This window comes from Myotis davidii, unplaced genomic scaffold (assembly GCF_000327345.1).
Source record: "Myotis davidii unplaced genomic scaffold, ASM32734v1 scaffold88, whole genome shotgun sequence".
NCBI lineage: Eukaryota > Metazoa > Chordata > Mammalia > Chiroptera > Vespertilionidae > Myotis > Myotis davidii.
Window position 1 is genome coordinate 3365991 of NW_006300377.1, and position 22769 is coordinate 3388759.

The following is a 22769-nucleotide window of genomic DNA, read 5'->3' on the forward strand; positions in this document are numbered from 1 at the left end:
ATCACCACCAAACCAGTATTAAGAAATGCTGAAAGGCATCCTTTAAGAAGAGGAAGAAGAAGAAAAAGGTAAAGATACAAATTATGAACAACAAATACATAGCTATCAATAAGTGAATCTAAAAATCAAGTGAATAAATAATCTGATGAACAGAGAAAGCTGGTGAATATAACAGAATCAGGGGCATGGAAATGGAGTGGACTGACAATTCTTGGGCGGCAATGTGTGGGGGGTGTGGTAAGAGACTGGACAAAAATCGTACACCTATGGATGAGGACATTGGGGAGGGGCGGTTAAGGGCAAAGGGTGGGGTGGGAACTGGGTGGAGGGAAGCAATGGGGGGAAAAAGAGGAACAACTGTAATAATCTGAACATCTGAACAATAAAGATTTAAAAAAAAAATAATGCAATGAGATATACCATGAGGTTGGTAATGACAAAGTTTTTGATAACAACCTGGCAGCTATGTTACAGGCCAAAGTTTGTGACAAGATCATATGTGAACTGCAAAGCCTAAAATATTTATAATCTGGCCCTTAACAGAAAGAATGTATAAACTGGTACAATCCAAATAAAGAGCAGCTAGCAATATTTATAATACTTTAAATACACATACCACTTGAGCCAGTAATTCTACTTCTAAAAATATATCCCTACATATATACTCTCATAAGAGACCTATGAAATACATTTTTGGCAGAAACAGACTGAAAACAATCTGTTTATCAATGAGGCTAAATTAATCCTATGACATACCTACAATGGAATCTACACTAATAAAAGAGAAACATGCAAATTGATGTCACTCTGCTACGCCCACTAGACAATCAGGGCGACTATGCAAATTAACCCAAAAAAGATGGTGGTTAATTTACATATGTAGGCACACTGCAAAGACTGAAGGCTCTAGCCAGAGTGAAGACTAAAGACTGAAGAGGCTTGGCTTCTCCCCTGAGGCTGCAGCGGAGAAACCAAGCCTCTTTGCAGCCAGAGGGGAGAAGCCAAGCCTCGCTGTGGCTGGACCAAAGGCCTGGGTCCCAGGTGCCAGAGGAAAACCAGTGTCAGCAGCCAGGGGAAGGAAGGCCTGTTACGTGAATCTTCGTGTAATGGGCTTTTAATATTATATAGTTGTTAAAAAAATAATGAGGCAAAAATAATTAAAAAGAAAATGAATGAGGCAGCTTTCTAGAAAGCGGCTATAGGGTTAAGCCTCAGACTGACCTGTTGGCAAAGCCACAAACAAGTCCCAGTTTAGAGGGCACAGCCCTCTTAGCATAATTAGGCTTGACCTTATGACACTCCCTAGATCTTATCTGGGTAGCTAATGGGCTGTGGGAGGTGCAGCAAGTGCTGCCGAAACAAGTGAAACTCACAAGAACATTGTAACTGTGGTGACCACTACCTTGTTTACCTCTGGCTATACAATAAAGGCTCAGCTTGCTGTCTGGATCTCTCTCTGGGGCCTCAGCCAGGCACAGGAAGATGCACCTAGACCCAGCTTATTCTCTCTATCTTTTCTACATCCTTCACCACACCCCCTTCAGGCTCACCAAATCTTTGGCTGTGCTGGCACGGCACACAGCTTTATATGAGTTCCCAAGGTTAAGTAAAAATTTTAAAGTGAGTAAGAATATACATATATAGAGTTAGAGCACAAGTAGATTTTCATAGTTGTTCATATAGAAAATACAATAATTGATAAATAATAATACAAGAAACTCTCTGTGTTTCATGTACTCATGTTGTAAACCAGACTTTACCCACTCTGTAATATGGTATCACTACTATATTTTTTAAAAATCTATGTGTATGTGTAATTATGCATTAAAAATATATTCTACTGATTTTCTTTTTTTTTTAATTTTTTAAAAAATATATTTTATTGATTTTTTACAGAGAGGAAGGGAGAGAGATAGAGAGTTAGAAACATCGATGATAGAGAAACATCTATCAGCTGCCTCCTGCACATCTCCTACAGGGGATGTGCCCGCAACCCAGGTACATGCCCTTGACCGGAATCGAACCTGGAACCTTTCAGTCCACAGGCCAACGCTCTATCCACTGAGCCAAACCGGTTTCAGCTGATTTTCTATGAGAAAAAGAATTGGGTGACTGGAAGACAGAAAATACTATCTTTTCAAAGCATACCTTTTTGTACCTGAGTTTTGAAACATATGTATCTAACATCTATTATAAAGTTTTTTATACTAATTTGAGAATGTACTTGAGATTTAAAGCTTTTCAGAGATGGCAATTTCTAACAAAGCATCTAATTTAAATTTGTTAATTTTGATAGTTTACCACCAAGTAAGTATGTAGATTGCATAAAATCTTATGAGTATTAGTATGTACTAGTTCATCACACCTTCCTGATCCCACCAAATGCAGAGTTTTGTCTTTTTTCCAAAGCGATTTGGCTTTACAGTTGATGTTGATGGTTAACCTAGATCAACCCATGATTTTGTGCATTTGGGATTCTCAAAATGAGTCCACTTTTCATCACCAGTCACAATTCAATGCAAAAAAGACTTCCTTTCATGCCGTTGAAGCAACATTTTACTGACAACTTTTCAGTTTTCCATTTGTCTTTCGTGCAATTGATGTGACACCCATTTTCCTTGCTTCAAATCTTTCCCATTGCGTATACAATAACTTTCAGCAGCACTTTTCTTCAAAATAATGAATTAAAACTTCCCACAAATGCTTTTTTGGGGGCACAAAATTCGACATTTTTAAGTGTAAAAATATCTATGATGTTAACACCTTCAGAAAATTTGACATACGAAGTTTTGAAGCTTGTGGTCAATACAACGAAACAGCATATATATCAAATCGCATATATCTCAACATATGTGTAACTCCATCTATAGAAAAAAATCCGCATTATTTACCAGTACACCTGGTAAAGAGAAAGAGAGAAAAGCCAAAGGATAGCTCTATTAAGAATTTGATGAACCATAGGAAAAAAATGCAATATATACTTTTTTAAATATATTTTATTGATTTTTTACAGAGAGGAAGGGACAGAGATAGAGAGCTAGAAACATCGATGAGAGAGAGACATCGATCAGCTGCCTCCCGCACATCTCCCACTGGGGATGTGCCCGCAACACAGGTACACGCCCTTGACCGGAATCGAACCTGGGACCCCTCAGTCCGCAGGCCGACGCTCTATCCACTGAGCCAAACCGGTTTCGGCAGGCAATATATTTTTAAGTGTGAAAAAAAGTCATTAAAAGATTCTGAAAAGGCATTAACATGATTTATTTTACAAGGATTGTCCTAGCTTCTGCAGGACTACTTAAAACTGTTAAATGTTACAGGTAATAAAGAACAGAAGCAGGAAGACCAGTTAAGAAGCTACTATAATAATCCAAGGAAAAAAACTAGTGGCTAAGACCAGGAGGATAATGGTAGATATGAGAAGTAGTAGTCAAATTTGGGTATATTTCAAAGGTAGAGACACTTCCTGATCCTCATATATGAGAAGCTGGATATGAAAGAAGTCAAGAATAATACAACAGGGTGCGATTTCTTGAGATGGGAACACTAAAGGAGAAACAGACTGAAAGGAGTAGAATGAATGATTTGGTTTGGACCTGTTCATTTTGAGAATCTTATTAAATCTTCAAATGGAGATATCAACAAGGCAATTAGATTTATTAAAAAGGAGTTAAAGAGGAGACTCTTGCCAAGAAATGGCATATTAATGTGTGACTCATATATGGTACTTAAAATTAATGGGAATAGTAAGATCACCCAGTGAGTTTATTTACCATAGATGGAAGAGAACTTAAAGTGCTGAAATACCTCAACATTTAGAAATCTGGTAGAAAGGGAGGACTCAGAAAAAGAGACTAAGATAGAAAAGCCGAAGAGGTAGAAGAAAAACAAGGTGATGAATGTCATAGAAGCTAAGTGAAAGAAATACTTCCATAAAGAAGTGACCAACCATCATGAATGCTACTGAGATAACATTAAAATGAAGATTGAGATTTGATTATTAATATTGGCAAAGCTAAAATGAACTTCTAACTCGACAAGAGCTGTATCAGTGGAAAATTGTGGGCACAAACTGGAGTGAGGTGATCCCAATAGAGACTGAGAGGAGAGAACTTGGGAACGTTAAGTACAGACAACTCTTTAGAGAAATTTTGCTCTAAAGAAAATGAGCACATACCAGACTAAAATCTGGAGTCAAGAATTTTTCTTGGTATTTTTACTGTTTTCTTTGATTGTTTGATTTGGTGAGTTGGTGGGGGGGAGGGGGTTTGTTTTTAATTTTATCAATATATTTTTGATATCAGAGAGAAAGGAAGAGAGAGAAATATCAATGATGAGAGAGAATCATTGATCAACTGCCTTCTACACACCCCCTACTGGGGATCGCCCACAACACAGGCATGTGCCCTGACCAGGAATTAAACTGTGACCTCCTGGTTCACAGGTCAACACTCAACCACTGAGCCAAGTCAGCCAGGTGGTGCTTTTTTAAAAAAGATGAACAATAGCCCTGGTTGGCATGGCTCAGTTGGTGGGCATCTTCCTATGCACCGAAAGATTGCTGATTCGATTCCCAGTCAAAGCACAAGCTCGGGTTTTGAACACAATCCCCAGTAGGGGGAGAGAAGGAGGCAGTCCAATCGATGTTTCTCTCTCACACTCCGCTTCTCTCTCTCTCTCTCTAAAAAGACAATAAAAACTTTATTTAAAAAAGATGAATATGACTTGTAGTATGCTCATAGAAATGATCTAATAAAGAGGGAACACTAATAAGGAGTTCAGAAGGAGAATCTATGTATAACAGGGGATATGATCCTATATAATAAAAGAGAAACATGTAAATTGACCATCCCTCCACTACAGTCCCCAGCCAATCAGGAGTGAGTATGCAAATTAACCTGACAAAGATGTATACACAGGCACCAGACAGAGAGCAGAGCAGGAGAGCCGGCAGAGAGTGGAGAGGCTTGGGGAAATTGTCTCCCCAAGCGGCCAGACGGAGAGAAGAGAGGGAAAGCTGGCAATTTGGAGAGTGGGAGACCACGGGACAGAGACAGAGCAGAAAGGGAAAACCAAGATCAAGGGGAGCACCAGGAACTCTGGGAATAGTAGTTTTGGTGGCAGCCCCAGAACTAGAGGCGGAAGCCCAGAGCATGGGGAGCACCAGGAATGCTGGGAATCATAGTTCTGGTGGCAGACAGATCTCCTAGACCAGTGATGGCGAACCTATGACATGCGTGTCAGAGGTGACACCCAAACTCATTTTTTTGGTTGATTTTTCTTTGTTAAGTGGCATTTAAATATATAAAATAAATATCAAAAATATAAATGTTTTACTATGGTTGCAAGTATCAAAAAATTTCTATATGTGACATGATACCAGGGTTAAGTTAGGGTTTTTCAAAATGCTGACATACTAAGCTCAAAAGTCGCCATCACTGTCCTAGACCAATGGTTCTCAACCTGTGTTTCGTGACCCCTTTGGGTGTTGAACAATCCTTTCACAGGGGTCGCCTAAGATCATCAGAAAACACATATATAATTACATATTGTTTTTGTGATTAATCACTATACTTTATGTTCAATTTTTAACAATGAAATTGGGGGTCACTACAACATGAGGAACTGTAATTAAAGGGTCGCGGCATTAGGAAGGTTGTTTTTAATTTTATCAATATATCAAATCGCATATACCTCAACTTTATCAATATATCAAATCGCATATATTGCACTGCACTAGAGCAAAGTAAGCCTGAAGCAAGTTACTGTTGCGGTGGGGGATGGAGGGAAAGCAAAGGTGAGAGACATAAGTAAAATCAGAGTGTCTACGAAAAATTAAAGGGAAGATATCCTAAAACTTCCTAAATCTCCACCAATAAAGCAAAAAAAAAAAAAATGTCTCTATTATTCTGTAAGCAACAAACAAAACTGAGTTGAGGTCTCAAACAATTCACTCATATGATTGCAAAGACAGACAGAAACGTCCAGATTGGAGAGGGCTGCCCTGAGGGCTCCCAGATTGGAGAGGGCGCAGGTCTGGCTGAGGTACCCCCACATCCCCCAGTGCACCAGTCCTCTAGTCAGTATATAAAGAATGAAGAGTATACGAATTAAAAGCAAGTAGGTTGTTAGATTTTGTGAAAGGAAAATGAAAGTTATTGTAAGCAATTTGTGTTTGCTAATGAAAGTAAATTTCATGATGTCAAATTAATTTGTACTTTGTGTCCTTCTTCTGCTTAGTCCTTGCTTGAATGGAATATTGATATTTCTATATGGTACCTAAGAGTCATTTCATTTTAAAGTACAACCAACTATGGAACCCAATTACTGCATAAATGAACATTGTCAAAGGGCTGTCAGTTACTTTCACTGCTAATACAGCATTTAATTCCTTTCATATATTTTAGTTTTTCATCAAAACATAATTTTCAGAAATAAGGTAATATCAGTTATAACTTTAGAAGTCATTATTTCTCTAACAATTCTCTGCAGTTGCTTTTCTCTTATATAAAGGAACAAAAATCAAAAGAAAAGAAAGCACAAACTCCAAAAAATGCAAAACCAAACAAAAAACATAAAAATGAGATAATCTTGGTTCCATTTTAATAAAAACTTAGCAGTTTGTCACTTAAATATTTCTAGGAGATGGTTTATTGTTATTCAAGAAAATATAATTTCCTAAATAATAAAGCCGTTTTAAACTATAAAATCAGAAATGTAGTTCAACTGTTAAGAGTCCCATAAAGCCAAGAGTCATTAAAAAAACAAAATGTACATGCCTTAAACATTTATTTTTACTTGGAATATATAAAAGCACATTACGCAATCATGTGATAATCGGGCAAGACTTTAAGTGTACGTATCCTATTGACTTCTTTCTTGAACAAATCACAACCATAATACAGTATTCATTAATTCAATTTTGGTTTCTTTAGAGTGAAATGAGAAAATGAAGACACTTGTACTTCCATATTTTTACCGACATACTTAGTAGGTCTTTCGAAAGCATTTAAATTATTCACAGAAACAAGTAAATTTCACTAGTGTAAAAATGGTACAATTAAAATAATTACAATGACAACTAGAATAAAGAGGTTTGGAAATAACTGGCTCTTGATAAGCTTGCAATTCATCAACGCTGAATCATGTGGCTTTGTCTTAAATGACTAGATGTTCCTCAACAGCCACTCTAGCTTCCTTCCTTAATGCAGACCCTGATTCTTATCAGGGCACACTTACAGTAATAGGAAGAATTTTAATTCTTACTTATGATCCTAAACTGAAAGAGTACCTTAGCTATTAATAGGCCAGTGACCAGCAGGAAACTTTTCATGGAAATGGGATAATAACTAGAATACAACAATTCACTCTTCTTTCAAACTTCAGGTACCAACCCATTAGTGAGCCAGGGCCAGGATTTGTTTAAATAGGCTAGAACAGAAAACAAAGCACATCATTCAGAGTGATAATAATACTACAAAAAAATTTTGTGTATACACATAAGTCTCAGCATAAAATATATTTCTAATAGTGTTTCAAAGTTTAAAAAACTACCAATGGATGTTAACTAAACTTACTGTAATCATTTCACAGTAAACATAATAGAAAAACATTATGTTGTATGTCTAAAACAAATTCAATGCTTTATGTCAATTTTATCTCAATTAAAACAAATTTAAACAAAATAAAAACAAGTGCCCCTAGACAATTTTGTGCATTATGTCCAATAATGCTTGAGAATCATTTAACAATAATTTAGAAATTATTTGGAGATTTAAAGAAGACCAAAATAAAAAGAATACCATTTTCGTGGTTATGAAGACTCAATACATTTAAGATGCTAATTCTCCCCAAAAACTTGATATATAGATTTAATCAATTCCAATCAAAGTCCCAGTGGCTTGATTGTATAATTTACATGTTGATTCTAAGTTGTATATGTGAATGCAAAAGACTTGAATAGACAAAACAACTTTCAAGAATAACAGAGTTGGGTGACTTACACTAAATTCATTTTACAAGTCTGTTTTTCGAGGAATTTCCCATTTTACTAAAGTGGTCTTTTGAATTAGTTATTTTATTAGGAAGGATAATGGCATCTTGTTGTGGTTTTAACCTGTATTTTTATACTGACTAATGATGTCAAACAAATGTGTGTATTGGTCATTCCTTTTCTTTTATGAACTGTCTTCAAATATTGGACGATTGAAAAAATTTCATTGTTTGTCTTTTCATTATTAAGTTGTAAGGATTCTTTATATATTCTGGATACAAATCTTCTATTGTTTAGATCAACAGATAGAAATAGATGGGAGTCTATATTTTCACTATCTATATCTCTCTCTACATATCCACCCATCCATCCTTTAATATATACCCATCCATTTATCTATTCTATAGGTTGCCTTTTCATTACTTCATGATGTCGTTTGAAAGGCTAAGTTTTTAATTTTGATAAAATCACATTTTATTATTATTATATCTTTTGGTCTACATTCTTAAAGTTCTAAGAAACTTATCCCAAAATCATGAGTATTTTCACTTGTTTTTTTCGTAAAAACTTTATAGTTTTAGCCTTAGCTTTATGATTAGGTTTATCATCCATCTCAAGTTAACTTGTGAATGTAGTGTAATGTAAGAGTTAAAATAAAAAATTTTTGGATATCTAGCTGCAACAGCAAATAAAAGTGAAAATAAAAGTGATTTTTAAATATGGTAAGTCTTATCTATCCATTATACCTCACAAATTTAATTTTTAAAAGCATAAAAATTTAAACATATTGAAATAACAAAATATGTACAAGACCAATGTTTTGAAAACTACAAAATAGTGCTGAGAAATAAAAGAAGACCTAAATAAATTGAAAGACATTTCTAATCATAATATATACAAGTAAAATAAGTGATACTGGTATAGAAGTAAATATTAATATTCAGTACTATTTATAATATACATACATATAAATAGAATGTAACAGAAATTCCAAAAGGAGATTTCTACATCTACAGAACTTAAACATATTTCAGCAGTGCCAATTCAGTGATGAAAACATTATTTAGGTGAAAAGATAAATTATTTAACATATGGTAGCACAAACAGCTACTCATCTAAAAATAATGTAGAACCCAGTCTGATCCGAACTCTAAAAATAGATTTCAAATTAAATAACACTTAAATGTTAAAATCTAAAATAAAAAGCTTTATAGATTATAAAATTTTATTGAAAGGCATTAAAGATTTTAATGAATATGAAGACATACCAAGTTCATAGATAGGAAGACTCAGTATCATAAACATGCCAGTTCTCTCTCTTGATTTATAGATTCAAGACAATTCCAATCAAATTCCAAAATTGTTGTTTAATTTTGTTTTGTCAGGAACTTGGTGAGGTATTTCTAAAATGAACAATGCAAGAATAGGCAAAACATTCCTGAATGTTGTCATGGTTCTGAACCATAAGATTATCAAGATTTGTTATATAACTGAATTAACTAAGACAACATGGTACTGGCACAGTAATAAAGAAATACTCCACTGGAACATTAACTGAGGGCATAGGGAAAAAAGCCCACAGATATACATTATAGAATAACTTTGTAGATCACTAGGAAAAGGAAGTAGTTTTTGATAAATGGTGGTGAAAAGAAATAATATTAGTTCCCTAACCCAAGCCATAAAATAAATTAAATCTAGGATAATTCAAGAGCTATAGATAAAAGATACAACTAATGAACATGTTAGGATTTAATATCAGAGATCTTTCTAATAGGCCTTGGCCTATGAAAAATGTTCCTAAATATAATGGAGGGAAAAAGCAATCCACAAAGAAAGAGACTGATACAATTGTTACCATTCAATTACGTTAAAATTAATATCTGCTTATGCAAAGAATTTCTAAAAACCAGTCATGAATTAAGAAAAGTTATCTGTACCATCTACAACTGACAAGTTTATTCTTCATAATATTTAGAGAACTACAATTTAAGAAAACACCAAGAACCCAATAGTAAATAGACAATAGATTTAACTGAACAGTCATCTTACAAAAGAGTAATCTGAAATGACCAGCAAATATGAAAATGTATTCAACTAAATTATTAATCAGGGAAATCCAATTTTATAAAAATAAGAATTTCATGTTATACCTACCACATTCACAAGGTTTAAAAGTCTGATAGATCAATTGTTGGACAGATGCACAATAACCAAAACTCTAACAATAGCACAAGTATAAATGTAAAAAACTATGTAGGAAAGAAGTTTTATATTTCTATTAAGTTGAGAGTGAACACAGCCAAGGCCTGAGCAATCATCTCCCCATATACCAGGTGAACCAGTTAATAAAGCAGATTTTTTTCAATAGATGGAGTTACACATATGTTGAGATATATGCGATTTGATATGTATGCTATTTTGTTGTATTGACCACAAGCTTCAAAACTTCGTATATCAAATTTTCTGAATGTGTTAACATCATAGATATTTTTACACTTAAATGTCGAATTCCGAGCCAAAAAAAAAAGCATTTGCAGGAAGTTTTAATTCATTACTTTATTTTGAAGAAAAGTGCTGCTGAAAGTTATCGTAACTTCGGGAAGCTTATGATGAACATGCTCCATTTCAACATACTTGTGAATGCTGGTTTAAACGCTTTAAAAGTGATGATTTCAATGTGATAGACAATGTCCAGGTCAACCAAAAAAGTTTGAAGGCCAACAGTTACAAGCATTATTGGATGAAGATGCGTGTCAAACTCAAAAACAACTTCCAGGAAGATTAAACGTTGCTCAGCAAACAATTCCTGATTGTTTACAAGCAATGGGAACGATTTAAAGGAAGGAAAATGGGTCCCTCATCAACTGAACGGAAGACAAATAGGAAATCAAAACGTCATCAGTAAAATGTTGCTTCAATGGCATGAAAGAAAGTCTTTTTTGCATTGAATTGTGACTGGCGATGAAAAGTGCCGCACTATCCCACACTCCACAACCAGTTAAAGACACGTTAAAAGATCTTGCCTGGGAAGTATTAACCCACCCACCGTATTCACCAGACCTTGCTCCTTCAGATTACCACTTGTTCCAATCAATGGCACATTCACTTTCTGAGCAGCACTTCAAAATGTACGAAGAAGTGGAAAATTGGGTCTCTGAATGGTTTGCCTCAAAACAAGAAAAGTTCTATTGGGACGGTATCCACAAATTACCCGAAAGATGGGGGAAATGTGTAGCTAGCGATGGACATTACTTTGAATAAAGCACTTTTGATGTTTCTCTTAAAATTATTGTGTTTTTTATTACAAAATCCGCATTATTAACCGGTACACCTGGTATACCCTACAGAAAGAAGAGATAAACTATCCCTGCATGCCAAATCTAGAAGCCACCTGTTGTTTTTTCTTATAACCCTAAAGCAACAAATAATTTTCAGTTAAGAGATTTTCAAAATCAAAGGAAAATGTTTCTGACTCATGAAAATTGTTAAATTCAAAATTTAGCCTCCTTTTTATATTGTCTATGGCTGCTTTCACACTACAAAAGCAGAGTCAAGTTATTGCAACAGAGACAGTATGGTCTCTAAAGCCTAAAATAATATTACTATCTGGCCAGAAAAAGGTTGTCGATCACTGTCCTAAAGCAACACACGTTAAACTTGTTTTTGACAGAGACCCACCATAAGAAATAGATTTTACATGGAATTACACACATGATAGTTTCTTGTATGTATCAAAAACATAATCAAGAATGTTCATAGAGGAAAGATTTGTAATCAGAAAGTATATAAACAGTAAAATAATATGTTAAGTTGTGATATATTTTTTAAATAAGACCTAAACTACAAAACTCATAGAAGAAAACATAGTGGAAAGGTTTCATGACACTGGATTTGGCAATGATTTCTTGGATATGACATCAAAAGTACAATAAGCACCAAAATGCAACAAGCCCTGGCCTGGTGGCTCAGTTGGTTAAAGAGTTGTCCCGTACACCAAAAGGTTGCAGATTCAAAACTCAGTCAGGGCGGCATATGGGAAGCAACCAATCGATGTTTATTTCTCTCTCTCCCTCTCCCTCCCTTCCTTTGTCTCTAAAATCAATAAACATATCCTTGGATGAGGATTAAAATAATACACACAGACAACAAAAGCAAAAATAAACAAATGGGACTACATCACAGTTTTTAAACTTCTGTACATCAAAAGAAATCATCCACATAATGAAAAGGCAACGTACAAAAATGGAGAAATTATTTGCAAATCACATTGTCACATAGGGGTTACTATCCAGAATAAATAAAGAACTCCTACAAATCAACAACAAAAAAAACAAATAACACAATTCAAAAGTGGACAAAGGATTTGAATATACATTTCTCTAAAGAAGATATACAAATGTGAAAAGATGCTCAACATCAGTAATCATTAGAAAAAATGAAATCAAAACTACAATGAAATATCACCTCACACCCATTAAAATGACTATTATCAAAAACACAAAGTAACGAGCTGGCAAGGATGTGGAGAAATTGGAATCCTTGTGCACTGCTGGTATGATGTAAAATGATGCAACCACTACTGAAACATTATGGCAGTTCCTCACATTCCTCAAAATAGTTAAAATAGAATTATTATATGAAGCCCAGACAACGTGGCTCAGTGGTTGAGCATTGACCTATGAACCAGGAGGTCATGGATGGATTCCCGGCCAGGGTACACACCTGGGCTGCGAGCTCAATCCCCAGTGTGGAGCGTGCAAGAAGCAGCTGATCAATGGTCCTCTCTCATCACTGATGTTTCTATCTCTCTCTCCCTCTCCCTTCCTTTCTGAAATAAAAATATATTTAAAAATAAAGAAATATATAAAGTTCATAAACAACCAAAACTAAACTATATATTGATTAATAATGTTAATGTGGTAAAAACTATAAAGGAAAGCAAAACATAAGCCAAGTTCAGAAAATGGCTATTTCGAGGGGAAAACAAAATTGGACTGAGGAACTGCCATCAAAGGCATGACAATAATGTACATTTTTTTAAAGCTGGGTGGTCAATCCAAGGTTTTTTTGTTGCCATTTTTTAAATATCTCACATTTTAATATTTTGTGTTTATTTACCACTTTATGAAAACAGCTTTCTAATATTCCAAGAAACTCCAGAATAGCATATAATCAAGGTATAAGGAAAACTTTTTTAACGAAGAATGAAAACCCTGATGTTAAAATGTCACATTTATGTTAAAAACATTTCTTTCAGAAAAGTTGACACAAAGAAAAAAAAATAAAGCATGAGAAATCAAACCCCCCTACACTATATTATCAAAAGAACTTTAGATGATGCATTTTAAAAGTTAAATTTTCTGAATGATCAAGTGATTGTCTATCTTTTCAAATGTATACCTGAATCTCGTTTCACAATTATCCTTTATCATGCTTACTATGACTCACCTTAAATAACTCCTATTACAATATAAAAGAAGGATACAACTTGGCATTAAAAAACACTTTAATAATTGGGAAAAGGATATTTTTTAAAGTATTTTTATGTGTTTTTATTGATTTCAGAGAGAAGTAGAGAGAGGGAGCGAGAGATAGAAACATCAATGATAAGAGAGAATCATCACCTGGCTGCCCCCTGCAGAGCCTCTACTGAGGAGAGTCCACACCCAGACATGTGCCCTGACTGGGAATCCAACCAGTGACCTCTTGGTGCATGGGTCGATGCTCAACCACTAAGCAACACCAGCCAGGCCGATATTTATTTAACAAATATTTATGACTACACAATACAGAAGCCAGTACAAATGTTAAACTTATTAAAAGTTGCTTAAATTTAGAGCAAAAGGGGTAGGGGAGTGGGGAAAGAACTCATAGATAAAAGACAATAGTGTGGTGATTGCCTCGGGGAGGGGACTTGGGGTGAGACGGGTAAGGGTATAGGGGAGATAAGTGGTGATGGATAAACACTTGACTTGAGGTGGTGAAAATACAATACAGTGTACAGATGATGTTTTATAGAATTGTGCACCTGAAACCTGTATCATTTTGTTAAGTAGTGTCACCCCAATATATTCTATTTTTTAAAAAATAAAAACAAATACATTTTAAGAAGCTCTTCAAGTTCAAATTCAATAGGAATTTAACAAAATCCAAACTAAAGTTAACACTGATATTTAAGACCCATCAGATTGCCAAACATATAGAGCTATAATATACACTAAGTATATTGTCCTTATGCATTTCTGGTGGGAATGGGAAGCATTAAAGATGTTTTGAAAAGCAGGCTAGCAACACATTAAAATTATACATACCCTTTACTCCACAATTTCCACTTTTTAAAATCTATCCACAGATATAAAACCACTAATATATAAAGACATAGAATAAAAAATTTTAATGCATCATTGTTTATCATGGCAAAAAAAAAAAACTAAAACAACATGGATGCCTAAAAATAAGGCAAAAGTGACTTACTATATATCTCACTCAATCATGATATACTATAAGAGTTGAGCTGTCCTTGCTGAGGTAGAGGGGTATCACGAACTCTTAAATGACAGAAGAGAGGCAGAGAAATTTATGTATATAATCCCATTTGTTAAACAAATATAAAATAAAGACCCTCAAAATCCTTATGTATATAATGATTTTATGAGCATTAGAGAAAAACATGGAAGGCTAACTACAAAGCTGTTGACAAGGGTTTTGAGGGGGGATAGAGACAATGATATGGGAAGGAGAGACTAAGCCACAAGAAAAGTTTAAAAGTTACTCTTTAAAAAAATCATACATGTCAGATTCATGCAGCTGTGTTTAGGGAAGATACAAATACATTTTCTTTTAAACCATCTTCTGGTTTAGAATAAAATATCCTATGAAAGGATTTATGCTGTCATAGCTGATTGCATTTTCCAAATATGGCTGCACCACTATCTCTCATCTACATGTTTTTCTACAATGTCACCTTGATCCTTCTATAATGAAGTGAGGTCTATATCTTCTCCTGAAACTAGGCAGACTTGGGACTTGTTTGTAGCAAGAAGAATGTGGTGGAAGTGATGCTGTGTAGCTTAGAAAGCTAGCTAGATCAGAAAAGATGGAGCTTCTACCTTATTCACCAAATTACTCTTTTGCTTTTGGAGTCCTGAGCCAATATAAAAAAAAAAAAGGTCTGGCTACTCTGAGTTCACTAAGCTATGAGGAAGGGAAGGCAATAGGAAGACTTTGTCTCCTAAACCAGGCTAGACATGGGTGAATGAACTTCCAGATTATTCCAACACCAAGTCATTGAACTTTCAAATCTTTTCTGGAAAGACCCAAGACACTGTGAGGCAAAAACAAGGCATCTCCAACATGCCCTTTGTAAATATATGAGTCACAGAATGCAAGAGCATAGTAAAATGGTTGTTGTGCCCTGGCCAGTGTTGATCACCGATTAGAGAGTCAACCCACACATCGAAGGGTCCTGGGTTTGATTCCTGGTCAAGACATGTACCTGAGTTGCAGGTTTGATCCCAAGCCCTAGTCAGGGTGAATGTAGGAGGCAACAAATCAATGTTTCTTTTTAAATATATTTTATTGATTTTTTACAGAGAGGAAGGGAGAGAGATAGAGAGTTAGAAACATCGATCAGCCACCTCCTGCACACCCACTACCGGGGATGTGCCCGCAACCCAGGTACATGCCCCTGACCGGAATCAAACCTGGGACCCTTCAGTCCGCAGGCCGACGCTCTATCCACTGAGCCAAACTGGTTTTGGCACATCAATGTTTCTGTTTCTTTCTCTTTCTTTCTCTCTCCCTCCCTCCCACCCTCCCTTTCACTCTCTAAAAAGTAATGGGAAAAAAATCCTCAATTAAGGATTAACAAACAAAATTTATTGTTGTTTTACACCACTAGGTTTCAGGTGGTTACTAGTTAAACAGAACATACCAGTAATTATAATGCAAATTTAAACTATGTTCCATCTTAAACAATTCAGACAGTAGGCTCTAGAAAACTATGTTAACTGATTTAAAAAGTGACAATAGTGATGACAAGATCAAATTTCTAAAATATGCTCTTAGGTGCTTAAAATTTTTTCATAAAATAGTTGGGAAAAAAGCAATATTTCCTAAGTTAATATGACTTCACATAATTAGGTTTAACTATGTATATAATTAAATTAACAAATGATCAGTAGAAATCTGTCTTTATCCCAAAACCTAAGAGAACATGTATTCTAGAAGGCAACAATTTTAGCTTTTAGATCTTTCCATTGGAAAATGGGTGAGCACTCTATATGTGGAATCACCTTATATCCAAATATTTGCAATCTATTTTCTTTCTTTATTAAAAAATATATTTTTATTGCCCTGGCTGGTTTGGCTCAGTGGTTACAGAGGTGGGAAAACTTTTTGACTCGAGGGCCACAATGGGTTCTTAAACTGGACCAGAGGGCCGGAACAATAGCATGGATGGAGTGTTTGTGTGAACTAATATAAATTCAAAGTAAAAAACATCATTACATAAAAGAGTACGGTCTTTTTTTTCAATAGTTTTATTCATTTCAAACTGGCCGGATACAGCCCGCGGGCCATAGTTTGCCCTCGGCTGAGATAGAACGTCAGCTTGGTTGCAGGCACATCCCCAATAGGGGGACAACGCAGGACTGTGCCCTGACCAGAAATCAAACCGTGACCTCCTGGTTCACAGATCAACGCTCAACCACTGAGCAACGCCGGCTTGGCTGCACTTTCATTCTTTATCAGTCTCTTATACTACTGATCAACCTAAACTAACACATACAACAACTTGTATCTTCTTTCAGTGACAAAATTTCCCTGCAACCACTCAATTTTAAAGATAATAATCTTAAAATATAGCTGCAAATTGTTTGCATAAACTAAATACCTTTAAACAATATAGGGATAAAGCAAAAATTAGTTTTGTCCATTTTATTTATTCAAAACATAATATAATTGTTTAATTCAAAAAGATTCTATCTTTAGTAAACAAAAAACTTCTTGGGAATGGTGAGGATCTACACTAATAAAAGACAAAGATGCTAATTGACCATAACTTCGCTATACCCAAGCCAAGCCCAGCAGCCAATCATAGCAACTATATGCAAATTAACCCAACCAAGATGGCAGCCGGCAGCCACGGAGCTGGAGCAAGCTTCCCCCCTGCTCTGGCTGGCTGTGGCCATCGCAAAAGGCAACAAAGTTTCAATTATAGAAGCTAAATAAATCACAGATCCCTGCTTCCAGCCAGCCTCCACTGGAGCTTGGGTGGCTGAGGGCTGTGGCCAGCCTGCAAACAGCCATCAACCCCTCACCCAGGATGGCCACACCCTCATGGGGTGAGGGTCCCTGCTGGGGGGCTTGGCCGGCCTGCAAACAGTCATCAGAACCTCACCCAGGCTGGCCAGGCACCCCAAAGGAGACCCCTACCCTGAAGGGGCTGTGGCCAACCTGCAAACAGCCATTAACCCCTCACCTAGGATGGCCACAGCCTCATGGGGTGAGGGTCCCCACTGAGGGCCTTGGCCAGCCTACAAACAGCCATCAGCCCCTCACCCAGGCTGGCCAGGCACCCCAGGGGTACCCCCCCCCTGATCCGGGACCCCCTTCAGGGCAAACGAGCCAGCCTCCACCCATGCACCAGGCCTCTATCCTATATAATAAAAGGGTAATATGCAAATTGACCCTAACAGCAGAGCGACTGGGAATCACTGGTCACTATGACACACACTGACAACCAGGGGGAAGACGCTCAATGCAAAAGCTGCCCCCTGGTGGTCAGTGTGTTCCCACAGTGGGAGCTCTACTCAGCCACAAGCCCGCCTGACAGCTGCCAGTACAGAGGTGGTGGTGGGAGCCTCTCCTGCCTCCTCAGCAGCGTTAAGGATGTCCAACTGCAGCTAGGCCTGCTCCCCACTGGCAAGTGGACATCCCCCAAGGGCTCCCAGGCTGCCAGAGGGATGTCTGATTGCCAGCTTAGGCCCAATCCCCTGAGGAGCGGGCCTAAGCCAGCAGGTGGTCATTCTCCAAGTGGTCCCAGACTGCGAGAGGGCACAGGCCAGGCTGAGGGACCCTCCCGAGTGCACAAATTTTTGTGCACCGGGACTCTAGTTATTCTATAAGGTCATATCAATTTTGTACCCATGTTTACAACCTAAACAAAATGTTAGGCTTTGGTTTCAATATTTTCATAAAGATATTCCCTTACAATGTTGGAAGGCCCCAAATAATACTCACCAATATACCATGTAAACAGAAATATGTAGTTCTGGGTGAAAAACAAAATAACTGCTCAAGTTGTTTTCAAAATTGAGCTGCATTGATATATTACAATTAAAACAAAATGCCATTGACACTTCATAGGCAGCCACAAAAACTTGTCATTGTTACCACTCATTAAAATATTTCTACATGGGCAATAGGGTAGTGAAGAGCTGGGGGGCAGGGAGGTAAGGTGGGGAAATGGGAGATATCTGTAATACTATCAACAATAAAAAACATATTTTACAAATATATATATTTCTAAGTAACATTACAAATTGTTCCTTTATTTCTAGCAAATAATTCTTCTTAAAAACTTGTGATTCCAGTGAACTAGGGGGGCAGTTACAAAAGAAGTAACAAAAGATTAATAATGAGGAGCTTTGCAATTAGGTAAACCTACATTACACATTGTTTGCGGGTAGTTTTTATCGAGCGCTAACAGGTGGCGCCGGCAATTTTTGCTAATTTTTTGCACAAATGGCAACGTTCAGTAAAATTACGATAATTTTAGTTTACGTATTTATACGTTATCCGCATTCTACCGCTAGTCTATAAAAAACGTATTAATACATGTCCCACGCTCTACTACCAGTCAACGTAAAAAGTATAAATACATTTCCCACATACAATGTGTTAAAATCCTGACTGTGGAGGCAAGCGATCAATGATTCTCTCTCATCATTGATGTTTCTCTCTCTCTCTCCCTCTCCTGTCCTCTCTGAAAACAATAAAAATATATTTTTTTGAAAAGGAAAAAATCCTGACTGCTACCCAGCCGGTAAGGCTCAGTGGCTGAGCAATGGCCTATAAAACCAGCTGGTCACAGTTCAATTACCAGTTAAGGCACATGCCTGGGTTGCAGCTCCATACCCAGTAAGGGGCTTGCAGGAGGCAGCCAATTAAAGATTCTCTCTCATCACTAATGTTTCTCTCCCTCTCCCTTCCTCTCTGAAATCAATATAAAATATACATATTTTTAAGTAAAAGTCCTGATTGCACCACTTAAAAGTTAAATAATCTCTCTAAGCCTTACTTTCTCCCTTAATAAAAGAGACAGCTGTAGTATTTGTCTGGAGGGTTGTTATGGAAGAGACTGCATACCTAGTAACAATTCTCTCCTGTTCCCTTACTAAGATATCCTTGATTTTATTACTGGCAACAACAGACTCAGCTAAAGGACTTCAATTCTCAGTTATCTTTGAAGTTAGGGTAGCTAATAAGATGTAAACCGAAGTACAGAGGTAGAATTTCTAGGAAAGTTCTTTTACAAGCTGATTCTGTAGAGAAGTGATCCTTTTTGCCCTCCTCCCTACCTCACAGCAGGCTGAAGATACAGGAACACCTTAGAACACTAGGGGATGGAAGCCATATGCTAAGGTTGTGACACAGAAAACCAGAGGCCCATGTGTTCCTGAAAACCAGAGCTACCTCATCATCTAGAATTCTTCCATATAAAAAATTTATTTATATCATGTTTCTATTATATATAGTTGAATCTAATCTACTAGTTAATATAATTTATTATTAGAATTTTAAAAGATAATACATGCAGCCCTAGCTGGTGTTGCTAAATAGAGTATCTGCTCACACACCAAAGGGGTCTCAAGTTCAATTCCAGGTGAAGGGCATGTACCTGGGTTGCAGATTTGATGCCTGGTCCCAGTTGGGGCACATGGCTTCCGCACAGCAACCAATCAATGTGTCTCTCTCACACCCGTATCTCTCTCTCTCTTCATGTCTGTATGTCTGGCTGTCTCTGTCTCTATCTCTGTCTCTCAACCTCTCCCTCTCTCTTCCCTCACCCCTTTCTCCCTCCCTCCCTTCCACTGTATCTAAAATCAATGGAAAAATATCCTCTGATGAGGATTAACAAAAACAAAACATAATGCATGCAAAATTTTCCACAAATAAACTTATACATTACAAGTAATCAAAATATGAGTAATTTTTTTGAATTTATATAACTATACTTCAACAACTCAGCAATGGTACTATTTTCCCCTTGAAGTTGTAAAATCTGTTATGTTCGATGACAGTAAGAAATTAACCATAGTGAATGACCAGGTAGTTCTTTTAGAGCCACAATTTAAATGTCCTTGATAAAAAGAAGCAACTATCTGAATGCACTTTTTAAAAATTTCTCTATTCTATCTGAATTTCTTCCAAAGTTCACATTACCTGGCAAGAGTTAAGGGGACGTAAGTTAAGGTAATCCTCAGTATCAGTCATTTCCTGTATCACCATGTATCTTATAAAATCCACACCACAAATTCTCCTAAGAGATGATGAACTAGATACAGCGGTTCACAACCTGTGGGTTGCGACCCCTTTGGGGGGGTCGAACGACCCTTTCACAGGAGTCGCCTAAGACCATGGGAAAACACGTATATAATTATGTGTTGTTTTTGTGATTAATCACTATGCTTTAATTATGTTCAATTTGTAACAATGAAATTGGGGGTCACCACAACATGAGGAACTGTATTAAAGGGTCATGGCATTAGGAAGATTGCGAACCACTGAACTAGAAGTTGAAAAACCCTACTTTCTCTTTAACTTGCATGAAATGTTGAAGCCTTTTTTCTTTTAAGTCCTTTTCACTAAAAACTCTACATGTTTGAAGGTCAATGCAGCTTCTTCATGTTTAAACCAAATTTCCCAAATTCCTCACTGATGGTGTTAAGCTCTATCAGTTTATGTGTACCAACAATTAGCAGATACTATATTTTGGTGAAAGTTTCAGAATGGTTGAATTTGATCTACAAAACAAATATCTAAAGCTGCATGTCCTGATGATCTTGGCCAATGAATACATGATAGGTATGGTATTATTCTTAACTAGTGGCCCAGTGCACTAATTTGTGAACACTGGAAGGGAATTAATTAGAAGAAATATTTTAATATCACTATTTGCCCTTTCTCTATAATAGAAGTCTCAACCAAATTCACAATGACAATGACAGATGGAAACACATGCATGTGATTGGCGCCAGCGAAAGCTTTATATGTATCGTGCATGCGCATGTCAACGTAGCCTTTTATAGGTATAGAATAAACTTCCTTAATTAAACCTACTTTCTGATTTAGCTAAACTTTTTCCAGCCCAGTGACGCACCCCCACTTCTCTCTTCTCTTTCAGGTAATTGTCAGCAACACAGCAGTAAATATCAACATGAAGCAGATTATTATTGTAGATCATGCAGGGAGAACAAAGGATAAAATATTTAACTGCAGCAGTGTTTGACTATATTCTGTGAGTGAGAAAACCGGAAATCATTTTCAAGGTCCACCATTTCTTCCTACTTTTCAGTTAAGTCAAGTTTCTAAGCTTTCAAAATCTCTGTTTTCTGACTAAGGAAAAGAAACCAGGATTCTACTGAGTCTCCTATCTACCTACTACCAGACTTCTGTGAGGATCAAATGAGGTGAGGCAAGGGAAAATGCTTCACAAACATTTGGTTAAAGTGTGAAATGTTTGCACCAGGCTATAAAGCAAGTCGGGTTCCTGGGGTGAAGAAACTGCAAGGATACTAGTCGTCGCAAAGGAATGGAAGCCAGGCTTACAAAATGACATTATTACTCGGTGCTCACAGCAACTGTTCCGGGATCTAGGCAGCTTCAGCTGTGATTTGGTGAGAGGTTGCTCTGGAGTGGTAGCAGAGCCTGTGTCCCACTTGGGGGAAGCCAAGTGTTGCTTCATGGGCACCAAGTCCGCAGTGCCTTTTCTCTGTGTGTGTCACAGGAGCTCCTGCATTAAGTGTCTGCCCCCTGGTGGTAAGTGCACGTCATAGCGACTGGTTGGATGGTGGGAGAGACACTTAGCATATTAGGCTTTTATGTAGACTACTGGGGGAAAAACCAAGATGAAGGCATAGGTAAACACCGGAAACTGCTGCCTCTCACAGCCACTTCAAAAACACAACTAAAAGACAACACAGACATCATCCAGAACAACAGGAAGGCTGGCTGAGTGGAAATTCTACAACTAGAAGGAAAGAGAAAGGCACACTGAGACTCAAAGGAGGTGCAGAAGTAAAGTGCACAGGTAAGGAGGCACACGTGGAAAGGGCTAGCAACTGAGGACGCGGTGCACTCGGAAAGGGCTAGCAACTGAGGACATGGCACACTCAAAAAAGGCTGGCAACTGAGGACACGGTACATGGAAAGGGCTGACACGGTTGTTTTTTTCAATCGGGAGGGAGTCTCAAGCTCCCGACTGCTCTGAAATCCAATTCCGGGCAAGTCTCTGGGGACCCAGACTCATACGGGGAGAAACTGGACTGTCTAGCATCAGGCAGAACTCGAGGGCGGCTTTTTCTCAGAGGTGCTTGCAGCGATTACCGGGACACTGAGACTCAGGGCCTCTTAGGGTAGGACTGAGGAGCAGCCATAGCTATTTGCTCCACCCTGTTGATGCCCTGAGACCCTGCTCCACCCAAGCTGTGCGAAGAGGCTCTTGCATACGAATGGCCTGGCCCTTTGAGATCTAAAATTATCTAAC

At 37.2% G+C, this 22769-nt stretch overlaps 1 protein-coding gene across 6 annotated transcripts in view; it reads right to left on the reverse strand.

Annotated features, from left to right (window-relative positions):
* The window catches only part of ZMYM4 (zinc finger, MYM-type 4), a 118721-nt gene that overhangs the window by 67639 nt on the left and 28313 nt on the right, over positions 1-22769 (reverse strand). For 4 of the 6 annotated variants that reach the window (XR_001516145.1, XM_015572843.1, XM_015572844.1 and 1 more), the window contains exons 2-3: positions 9265-9399; positions 7295-7434 (exon numbers count right to left, since the gene is read on the reverse strand). The exons of 1 other annotated variant lie outside the window; for it this stretch is intronic. The gene's annotated coding sequence lies outside the window, so the exon portion shown is untranslated. The remainder of the gene's footprint in view (positions 1-7294; positions 7435-9264; positions 9400-22769) is intronic. One more of the 6 variants, XM_015572842.1, reaches the window with a different exon arrangement.